Consider the following 9,911-nt stretch of genomic DNA (forward strand, 5'->3'; position numbering starts at 1 on the left):
GACAAAGGAAACCCCGGAGTGCCCCCTCAATCATCAGAGGGTTCCTCAGTAGCCTCATGCTCTGAGGATGCCAGCACTGCATGCGGTGGGTGATCCCAGAGCTCCCAGTATTTGGGGAAATCCCTCCTGATGATTGCATCATATGGTAAGTAGGGAACCAACCCCACCTGATGACACAGTTTACCTAAGGAGGTCTCAAAAGACACTGACGTCACAGGATACTCCCTAGTATCCCCATGTACACGTTACCCTCACAGTTTTAAGACAGGAGGTCTCTGTAGCCACTAGCTCAGCTTTCACCAGCGTTACCACACTACCTACAGCTCCACAATCGGTTGGATATTCATATACATTTTATACCAATACTTTTCATAGCCCTGTAGAGCAGGACATGCAATGGTGGCCCAGCACCACTCTTGGAGTCAGCCTGCTCTCATAAGATATCTTCTGTTTTAGTGCATCTAGTTGCTGACCTACCAAACACCTTCTTCTAAAGCTGCCCGCATCCTGCTCCATATGTGAGATCGCCCGTAGTAACGGGGGGTGTTTTAAACAGGAAACAGGGCCAGCAGGTTAATAGTGCATTAAGGGTTTTATTCACCAATACTATTTTCACAAAAAACAGGCAAAATAAACAAACAGCAAAATAAAGCCTGGCCACTTGGCCTCTAACTAACTGTTAGATGCCTTTACTAACAAACCTGCCCAACCTAGTGCTGTGCAGGACTCTAAGGCCCTAACCATACAGCTTTTCCAATATAGTCTGTGTCTCTTCTCCCAGCTCACCAGCCAAGAACAGAGACACAGGGAAGAGCAGGCTGGGAGTTTACATCCACAGCCCAATTTCCAGGATTGGTTTCAGCTGAGACAATTACATTTACTCATCCCCAGACCTCTTTAGCTCCCCCATCTGGCCAAGAAGCTGATTGTCATTCAGCCTGGTACTTCAGCACCCCCTTCAGGTCAAAAGGAAAACTCTGCGTATAACCTGTATCTGGGGCAAATATACCAATCATCCTGGATGAAACCCTGGGTCTTCGTTGGCCAGCTGTTACAATAAATAACTAACTTTTTGCCTCATAGTTCCATGACATTACAAAAACATAGTTTTATGTTGCAAAAACATATAAAATTACACATAATTCACCTGAATCCCCTGTTCAACACACATGTACACTTCAGAAGTGTTTCAGGCCTTTGCGTTTGCATTTGTGGCTCTCCGCTGTCTCCCGTTGCAGGAACCAGCAGTAGTCGCCCATCATGTTGGGTTGCACCGGCCTTGATATCTTGTTTCCATAACAGAAATGTCCTTGTTGAACATCTCCCCTTGTTCATCATCTCAGCCACAGCAATTTCCAGCTCTCGCTTGTCTTCTTGTTGATTTCAGATTGAAGAAGGTGAGGCACCTCTTGCTGGACTTTGAGGTAGATATCATAGTAGTAGAGCAAATAGCAGTACCCTAAATTTCATCTCCACACCATAATTATGAAAAATAGTGAAAATTGAACATCAGGGTTGCTGTTTAAAAAGTTAGTGTGTCTAGAAGCCCAAAATTAAACAAACAAATTAGGGACCCCCAGGGCCACTTACATAGCAAGGAGGTGCGACCCCCAAATTTATACCTACCTGTCACAAAACTAGAAAATGCTCATAATACAGTACACTGTCCCCTTCAATACTTTCAACCCCAATTTCCGAAGAGAGGTGCGGTGCAGGTGAACAAATTCACAGGTGCAAGTGGGTGACACTTTTGGATAATACCCCCTAAAATTTCCTCAATAGGTTATACCCAGAACAGGTGGAACTCCGCACATAAAAAAACTTTCCTGTTACATAGTGCAAACAGTGCAGTGCAGGTGAACAAAATTAGAGGTCCAAGTTTGTGACACTTTTGGCTAACACCCCCTAAAATTTCCTCAATAGGCCTTTGCCAAAACAGGTAGTACTCTGTGTAAGAGACATTTCTTGGTGGCAATGCGAGCACATGGTGTGTAATCAATATATGTCTCATATGATCACACACAATAGAAAGGACTGAGAGCAGGTTACTGACACCTCTGCCTGCTGATATCCCATGGTCACGTGACCCAGCTGCTAAACACAGGGCTGTCTGCTTGTGTACAATGATGTCAGGGATTGTTGTCAGTGTTGTGCACTAATCACACATTCACCCCCTCACTGGTCCAATAACACCCCAATAACACCCCTTTCTTGTGTCTCAGCTACCCAACCCTCATATAGATCCCCAGACTGAGGATGTAACACTCCTGAGGTAGAGGATGGCGAGGAGGATAGAGTGATCATTACAATACAGGACATTAGGATTGTGAAAGTGAAAGGAAAAAAAAATAAAAACTAAGAACTCTGAGACAATGTCAGACTTCTGATATGTTATTACAGACCACTGCTGACATATTGTAGGAAGCAGTACAGCGCCAGATTTTTTCTTTTTTTTTATATTCATTTAAAAAATCTTACTTAGGGTTCAAATCTATCTGCCCGTTTCAGACTTTGTTAATATTTATGTATGAACATTAAGAACACCTTAACTGTTTTTAAACCTTATCATCTCTGGCCCATTATACAGATTTCTCTTCACTTTCTGTCAAGTAGATACAACAGGAAGTGAGAAAAGATCCATGACAGCCAGGAGAAATAGTTGTTACTGGTGGTACAATGAGACACAGACACCAGTAATTACCTGACTGGCTATAAAACATTTTTAGATTGACTCCTCACCAGAGAATGTTTGGTGAATGTCAGATTCACTGCTTTATAAACACTACTTTCTAGTGGTCACTGTCACATGGACTTTCAAGATTCTCCACCGGAAAACTTTTGGTGGATGTCAGATTCACTGCTTTATAAATAAAATAAAAAACACACTTTTGCAATACAGTGTGTTGCATCAAGGTGTTCATGTTGGTTTGTATTGCATTAGGAAAGTCTGTTTAGTGAAACAAGGTGTCTACCAGTAGATGAATACACATTGGTGTTTTACCCCATAAAAAATGACACTCCACAGAGAGGCCCGTAGCAGGGAAATGGGACTACATGACAGGCGTGCTCGGACTGCACAGAAAAGGGGGGGAAAGGGTTAACGTTGAATTACAGAAAGAGGAGGGGGGAGAGAGAGGGTCATGTCGGAAGTTTAGTCGGAGGAGAGAAGAGAGGGTAAAAGGAGAGTGGAACAGAAGTTCAGGACAGTTTTTTGAGAGAAGATGTTATAAGGTGTGCGGAGGCGTTGAGGTTTGGTGGAAGGTAAGAGTTCTGGGTTAATTAAGGTGGGGGGCACCCAAGGTGGTGGTAAACTCCCCCTTTTAAGTGGTGAACGGTGGAAGCCCCTGAGGTGGTGCTGTGCTGCTAGGGGCCAGAATGGCATGGCGGTTTTGGTTATTAATGAGATTATGTGGTGTGGCAGACTTTACCTTCCGGACCTGCAACCTAGTTGTTTTGGGTGCAAATGGTTGGTTCTACTAGCAATTGGTTTTGGTAAACAAAGGGCTAAGTTATAGTTTATATGGTGGTTATTAAGGGTTAATTTATTGATTTGTTATTTAAATGTTATTTATTTGTTGTTTTTGTTATGTATTTGTTAAAGTATTCATATATGCAGAGTTCATTTATGAAAATTGTTAAAGTGTTAATTTATGGTTTATGCTTGCCAGCCATTTAAAATGCAGCAGGTGTGGAGTGTTATTTGAAGAGGGTAAGATTTAAAGGAAAAGGGAGGGGGCTGGCAAGGGAAAGGAGGTAGGTGTGGGGGGAAGTTTGGAGGGCAAGGGTACGAGCTACCCTAGTCATGTATATACCCTGAAGTGAGCAATCTCTGTTGGCTCTCTTTTTTCATATCCTCTGAACTTGCCAAGGTATTAGTTTACACTGGGGGGAGGTGGACCAGCCTATTCTGTGACTGATTTTTTCTCTAACACGAAATGATTCAATAACTTCTCTTGTGGGTCTCCCTATACAATATTTTGCCAAGCTACAAGCTAAATTGATCTTACATATTCTGACCCTAATTGGTGCCCTAATACACTTAAATTGAAGTCTCCACTGCATCCTTCCAGAATGGAACTTTACAAGCAGAGTTAGGACATTAAACTCATGCAACTCCTGACGGATAGACTGAATATGTAATAGGAGAAAAATCAGATTTAGTCTTTATTTCTCTTTTCTGTTCCCCTCTCTGCCTTCTTCCTTTTCTTTCTCTCAGTCTTTTTCCTATCTTCTGTTATTTTCCAAATTCTGGCACAAGATTGATCAAGAAATATTTTAAATTGTAAAAATTATTCAGTTAGTTTCCACCTAGTGACTTGAGAACCCAAAAAATAAATAGAAAGAGAGATAGAGAGAGGAGAAAGAGATATATAGCAAGAAGATATGCAGCCAGGAGTTTGTACATGTTCATTTGTTTTTAATATTTAAAGTGAACTTTAATGTGCACTGAATGAGTATAAATAAAATGAGAAACTATATCGTCATTATAAATACTGTATTAGGCTGAAGAGTTTCATTTTATAACATTTTTAGTTTGTGGTGTGCCGCAAATGTAAAAATGTGCCGTGGCTCAAAAAAAGTTGAAAAAACACTGAACTAAGTTATCTTTTTCCATTGCAATGAACAATTTCATGGACAAAAATGTCTTACAAGCAATTGCAGCAGCAAGAATAATGCTTCTTCTAAACAGAGTAAACGGATGTATCAGGAAACAGAGTACCGTATGACCTGAAAAGCAACACCAGCTAGCAGATTATGTCAGCACATAATTCAACAGTGTTAACTCCTTTTGCAGTAAAACTGGTAGAAAGTGGAAGCCTTTTTAAGCCCAAATAAACCCAAAATTTAGCAAGGCAAATTTTAAAAGCAATCAGGTTGATACATAAATACAAAGAAATTCTAGAAACAAATTAGTGGCCAGAGCACCTGCTGTACTGGTCAAATAAAGTTGCACGCCCCACTACATCTTATTTCTTCTCATTTGTGAATTCAGCTGGCGTAACAGGAATGGTGAGGCTGATTAGACCTCTGGAGATCCACCTAAGATCTTTTTAGCAAGTCAAATACAAAAACATAGAATACTGAATACATGTGTTGTGGATTTATGTAAAATGTCTGGTCTGTGCCCTTGTGAAGATCTTGTGTCCTCCTTCCAAGGAAGTGACCTGATTAGAAAGTTATGGCTGTTATGCCCTGATGGGTAATGAGAAAAAAAGCGGCTGGTAATTGTAAGTATATTTTCCATTATATGCATCCAAAGTACTAAATTTGATATAAGCAGTGCCTAAGTGTTTTGTGTCATTCTTTAACCCTTCCTGACACTTGTAGTCCCACAAATACTTCCACCTTGTTACAGCTGGTGGGAAGGTTAATCAAATGTGACCATATATTACGCATAAGTAAAAATAACAGTAGATGCCAGGCTACATTTTCCAACATCGCTGCATTACAGTGGAAACTATATGTATATATCAGAAGGAGGAATAAGAACTAGAAATGATTCACAGGAAGTAGGTGTTAGTCAATTGTCTGACCACAATATGCTAACAGTAAACTAAAAAGCAGCACAGATAAGAGGGCTGCAGAACTACAGCCACACACCTCACAAATGTAATAATACTACTTTACACAATCATCCCATTTTCTTTGAAAATGTGTTTAGTTTTGGTGTAGTCAGTCATTTTACAGAACCCAATAAACCAATAAAAGGTAGGTACCAGTGCTAAGCCCTACCAGCCTTACTTCAACAGACAGGACCTGTCTTTACAGTAAGGACAAGCAACAGTAGCAATAAAAATGTCTCTGGACTCTGGATAGTGTCCTGCGGTTAACTTAACTGTGATGATATGTCTAGAGAAGTGCCAAAGCAGAAGCCAGAGCCAAAATGAAAAAAAAAATCACATTGCTAACATTCAGCCTGATTTAATAAAGCTCTTCAAGAATGCAGAAGATAGACCATCAAAAGGTAAACCTGCGATGGATTTCTTAACATCATTCACAATTTGCAAATGTTTTCAATCCATTCCAGGTTTGCTAGATCACCCAACTTCACCTACGATAATCTAATTGCTCCAGTCTTGGAGAGCTTTATTAAATCAGTGGTGTCCAGTGTGTTTGATCCATTGGGGCCCAAACCTGGGCTATTCTGCTAGCTACAATATAGAAACTAACTCTTACAGCAATAAAAGTCTTTCCTGAAGAAAATTACAAAGATGTACCTGTAGAAAAGAATCATGTAAAATAGGTTATGGTGGCATGCTGGCAATTTGAGTTTCTCTAAATGCAATTGTCCTCTTGTAAGCCCAACGGTTTCAGAATCTGACATCCCCCAATTGACAAAAAAAATTGGTCTCTGTGAACTCCTCATTTTGTGGTAATTATTAATCTGGGGGTTGGCAGTTCATAAAACCTGTACTTGTGAAATTATTAATAATGGCTACAACAAGGGTATTTTAGAAAGTGTCTACAGAGCATCTGAGGGGTTGTTTTTAGTCCCACCCCTGTGGTTGGAATAGAAAAAGCCATGTAGGTCTAGCAGAGGGAGCTCCCACTGATTTTTATCTTGTTGCTAAGGACAACAGCACTGACATATTGAGCACTGCAGGGAGCCCAGTGACTCTGGCTGATAACTTGGACTACGCAGCAACCTGGATCAAGGCAAACCAACTCTACCTAAGTATTATTTCACAGTTTTCTCTTTCTATTTTATGCTGTTGCTATAGTTCTGCTGTTGTTCTGATATTGTTCTTAGATTAGTCTATAATTTTCTATAATTTGTTTATGCACTGTTTTTGTAGGTTTACTTCTTAAACACTATAAAAAGAGTAAGCTGAATCCCTGAATGCTCTAAGCAGAAATCGCGTAACTTGCAAATCCGAAATGCTATTATAAACATTCGGATTTCTGAAACATCCCTGTCTGGAGTGGCAGCGGATGTCACTAAAGAAGCAGAAGCATAACTGCGGTTGTCAAGGGTAACGGTGCATGTCAATTCTGTCTAAGCGCGTGGTGGCAGTCTACCTATGATGGTGTGTGGCAAGGGTTAACAGAAGTGTTAACTTTGCCCCGTGACCGCTTCAGCCTGCTGGTGCGTGGACTGTTGCTGAGTCTGTGGGAAGGTCTATGGGCAGGAGTGCAGGCTGAGAAGGTGTTCATCACATTCCTAATTTTGGCCTTTAAAGAAACTGTGGGCAAATGGAACACAGATTTATAGCAGGTGCACCTGAATAAAAGAATGCTTTTATTAATAATGGCACAAATACTTGGATATTTACCCACCTCATCAAATAGAGCATATGTGTAGAACATATTATTAAGCTATTTTTACTGGTTTTGTAATAATGTTGTATAAATATTTATTTTCAATATAGCAAAAAAAATGCTTCAACTACCTAATAAGTACTCAAAAAAAAAAAAAACAGAATATTCACCCACGTTTACATATGCCTAAAACTATTATTGAAAAAAAAGTCTATACATAAGAGTCTCTCTATGCAATCTTTGTACATATTGTCCACCAAAGCTAACTGATCTATTTTTACAAAGAAAGGCCAGTATGTTAGACTGCGGTAATCTCCCTTAAAGGATTACTCCCAGAAAAGCCACAATTTAGTTTGCTAACTCATTGATCACTTTTTTGTTTTGTTTCTTATAGAGTAGTGATGGTTTAACACCCCTGTCAAGTTTGTATTTTATTGCAGTCCATCTTGGTGAGCTTATTTTAATTTACAATTAAATATTATTTGGACACATGTAAACATATGTTTTTCGAGAAGGGAATATTCAGTATACGGGTATTGTTTTTGGGGTACTAATTATTTAGTTTTAGGGTGCTGTGCCTATTCAAAATTTACATGGACAACAGATGCCTATATCACAATAAACAAGAAAATGTTTTTTAAGCTGCTGCAACAATGGAGAAAGCAGCGACAAGTACAATATTTTATGTTGGTGTATTTTGCCACTGCGGAGATAAAACGATTGTGTAGTGCTATGAAGAAGCTGGTGAAGGCTGTAGCACCCAGGCCAAGTCTCTGCCGGCGAGGAATTTGCTTTCCATGGTAAGGATCTCATCACACATGCCTTCTGGGAGCTTTATTTCACCTACAACATTTTCAGAAACATTAATAATTAAAGTGAAAGACATTACAAGCACAAGGTCAGTTCATTTCCTTTCATGTCCTGAAATCAGTTTTTGGACTTGCAAGCAGCCTCCCAATCCAGCTACATTTGGTAAATCTGAATTTCTGTTTTCTGTGGTTTGCCTATCTTTTCAGGGTGCTGTCAGACTGTTGCATTTTTTTGCTTTTCAACATCTCCTTTCTAACTCCTATCCCACTACTACTTCTTTTTTTTTTTTTACATTTGTTTTCCTAGTTCTCTAGGGAGTACATCGGTCCCCATAACCCAATGCCAATTTTTTTTCTTCTTGACCTAGCTCATTTGACAGCTGAATTTGTTGTGTTTTGTCTATATCTGTGCTCTACATTCTAAGTTTTGATTTTCTTTTCTAGTTAACCCCAGCAATGATTTTAGGAAACTCCTCAAATACGCAGAATTTATTTTCACATGTCTAATCTATTCTAGCATGGCTAACTTTCAAATAAAAAACAACAATTACAAACTACCATAGCGGTTATCCTATGTGACCACAGTCAGCCTTCTAATTCATCTTAACATTCAACTTTCTTCTGATCAAATTAATGGAGATGCTGAATTTCGAAAAGTGGCCAAAAACAGGCCCATAATGCAAAGAGAATTGCTTTCTGTTACTTACCTTTAGTTTTCAGAGAAAGCTGCAAATGATTCCAAACAAGCATGAATTCTTGTATACGCTTCAAAATATATACTGACTTCCATCTGTAAAATAAACAGGACAGATGGAGAAATGATAAAACAAATCATACATACAAGGTATTCACAACAATAAGTAAAAAAAAAAGTATTACAAAAAAAAGATTGGAAAAAAACAGTGTGAAAAGTATCGTTCTAGATGGAAATACTGTACCATGGTTTGTGTGCTCTTAAAGAATAATGCTAAATAAACTACTAACCAGTACACAGTAATAAATATGTATCATTTTTATATTTGTTTAACATCAGTGTTAAATTGTTGAGCAAACACTTTACCATTTGAAGTTCAGTTTCCTACAAAACAAGACCAAGTAATGGATCATTAGTTCTCTTTATTTAAAAATACTTCTAAATAGCAAAAATATTTCACAGGGCAGAAAATATTTGTGAAAAAACAGCACGCACAGAATACAAAGCTTAAAATATAAGTCCAGCCACAAAATACAATTTTTTAAACTGATGTGTCCATCATGCCCAATACTAGCAACATGGCCATAGAAAGACACAGGTACGCAAATAATGGGGTGGATGCATCGCTGTTGGGAGTAAGCTCTGCAAAAGAATAGTGGTAGTGGGTTCTGGCCAAACAATGGATGGGGGGGTACAGTGGATAGAACATGCACAGAGGTAAATAGGTGAAACGTGTACAAGAGGGGTGCGGTGCTGGAGTAGATGTGTGGAGAGTACACTAACAAACTGCACACAAAAGAAAATCCCCTTCAAAGGAATTGCATATATCAAACAATGCCATATCACCAAACAATCGGAGGGAAACATTTGTCCTACTTCCCATTGATTGACCCAGACAGGAAAATATTGGCATACCCATATCAAAAGAATAAAAATTCCATTTTATTTTAAACATGTACCTATAAAAACATAATGTCAACATATACAACATGTAACAATAAAAAGACCATCACATAGCTTTACCTGACAATATACACATGCACATATACAATGAAAAACAATCAAATTTATTTTCTCTGCAACTCGACATGTTTGGTGGCACCAGTCGCTTCTTCGGGGGATTTGATAGCAGAAAAACAAAGTAAACA

At 39.0% G+C, this 9,911-nt stretch overlaps 1 long non-coding RNA gene across 1 annotated transcript; it reads right to left on the reverse strand.

Moving 5' to 3' along the window:
• Positions 1–7,221: 7,221 nt before the first annotated feature.
• LOC140325022 (uncharacterized) lies at positions 7,222–8,953 on the reverse strand. Its single transcript, XR_011919626.1, has 2 exons — positions 8,777–8,953; positions 7,222–8,103 (listed from the first exon to the last, which is right to left on the reverse strand). It is a non-coding gene; the product is annotated as an uncharacterized lncRNA (long non-coding RNA).
• Positions 8,954–9,911: the final 958 nt, after the last annotated feature.

This window comes from Pyxicephalus adspersus, chromosome 2, assembly GCF_032062135.1.
Source record: "Pyxicephalus adspersus chromosome 2, UCB_Pads_2.0, whole genome shotgun sequence".
Lineage (NCBI taxonomy): Eukaryota > Metazoa > Chordata > Amphibia > Anura > Pyxicephalidae > Pyxicephalus > Pyxicephalus adspersus.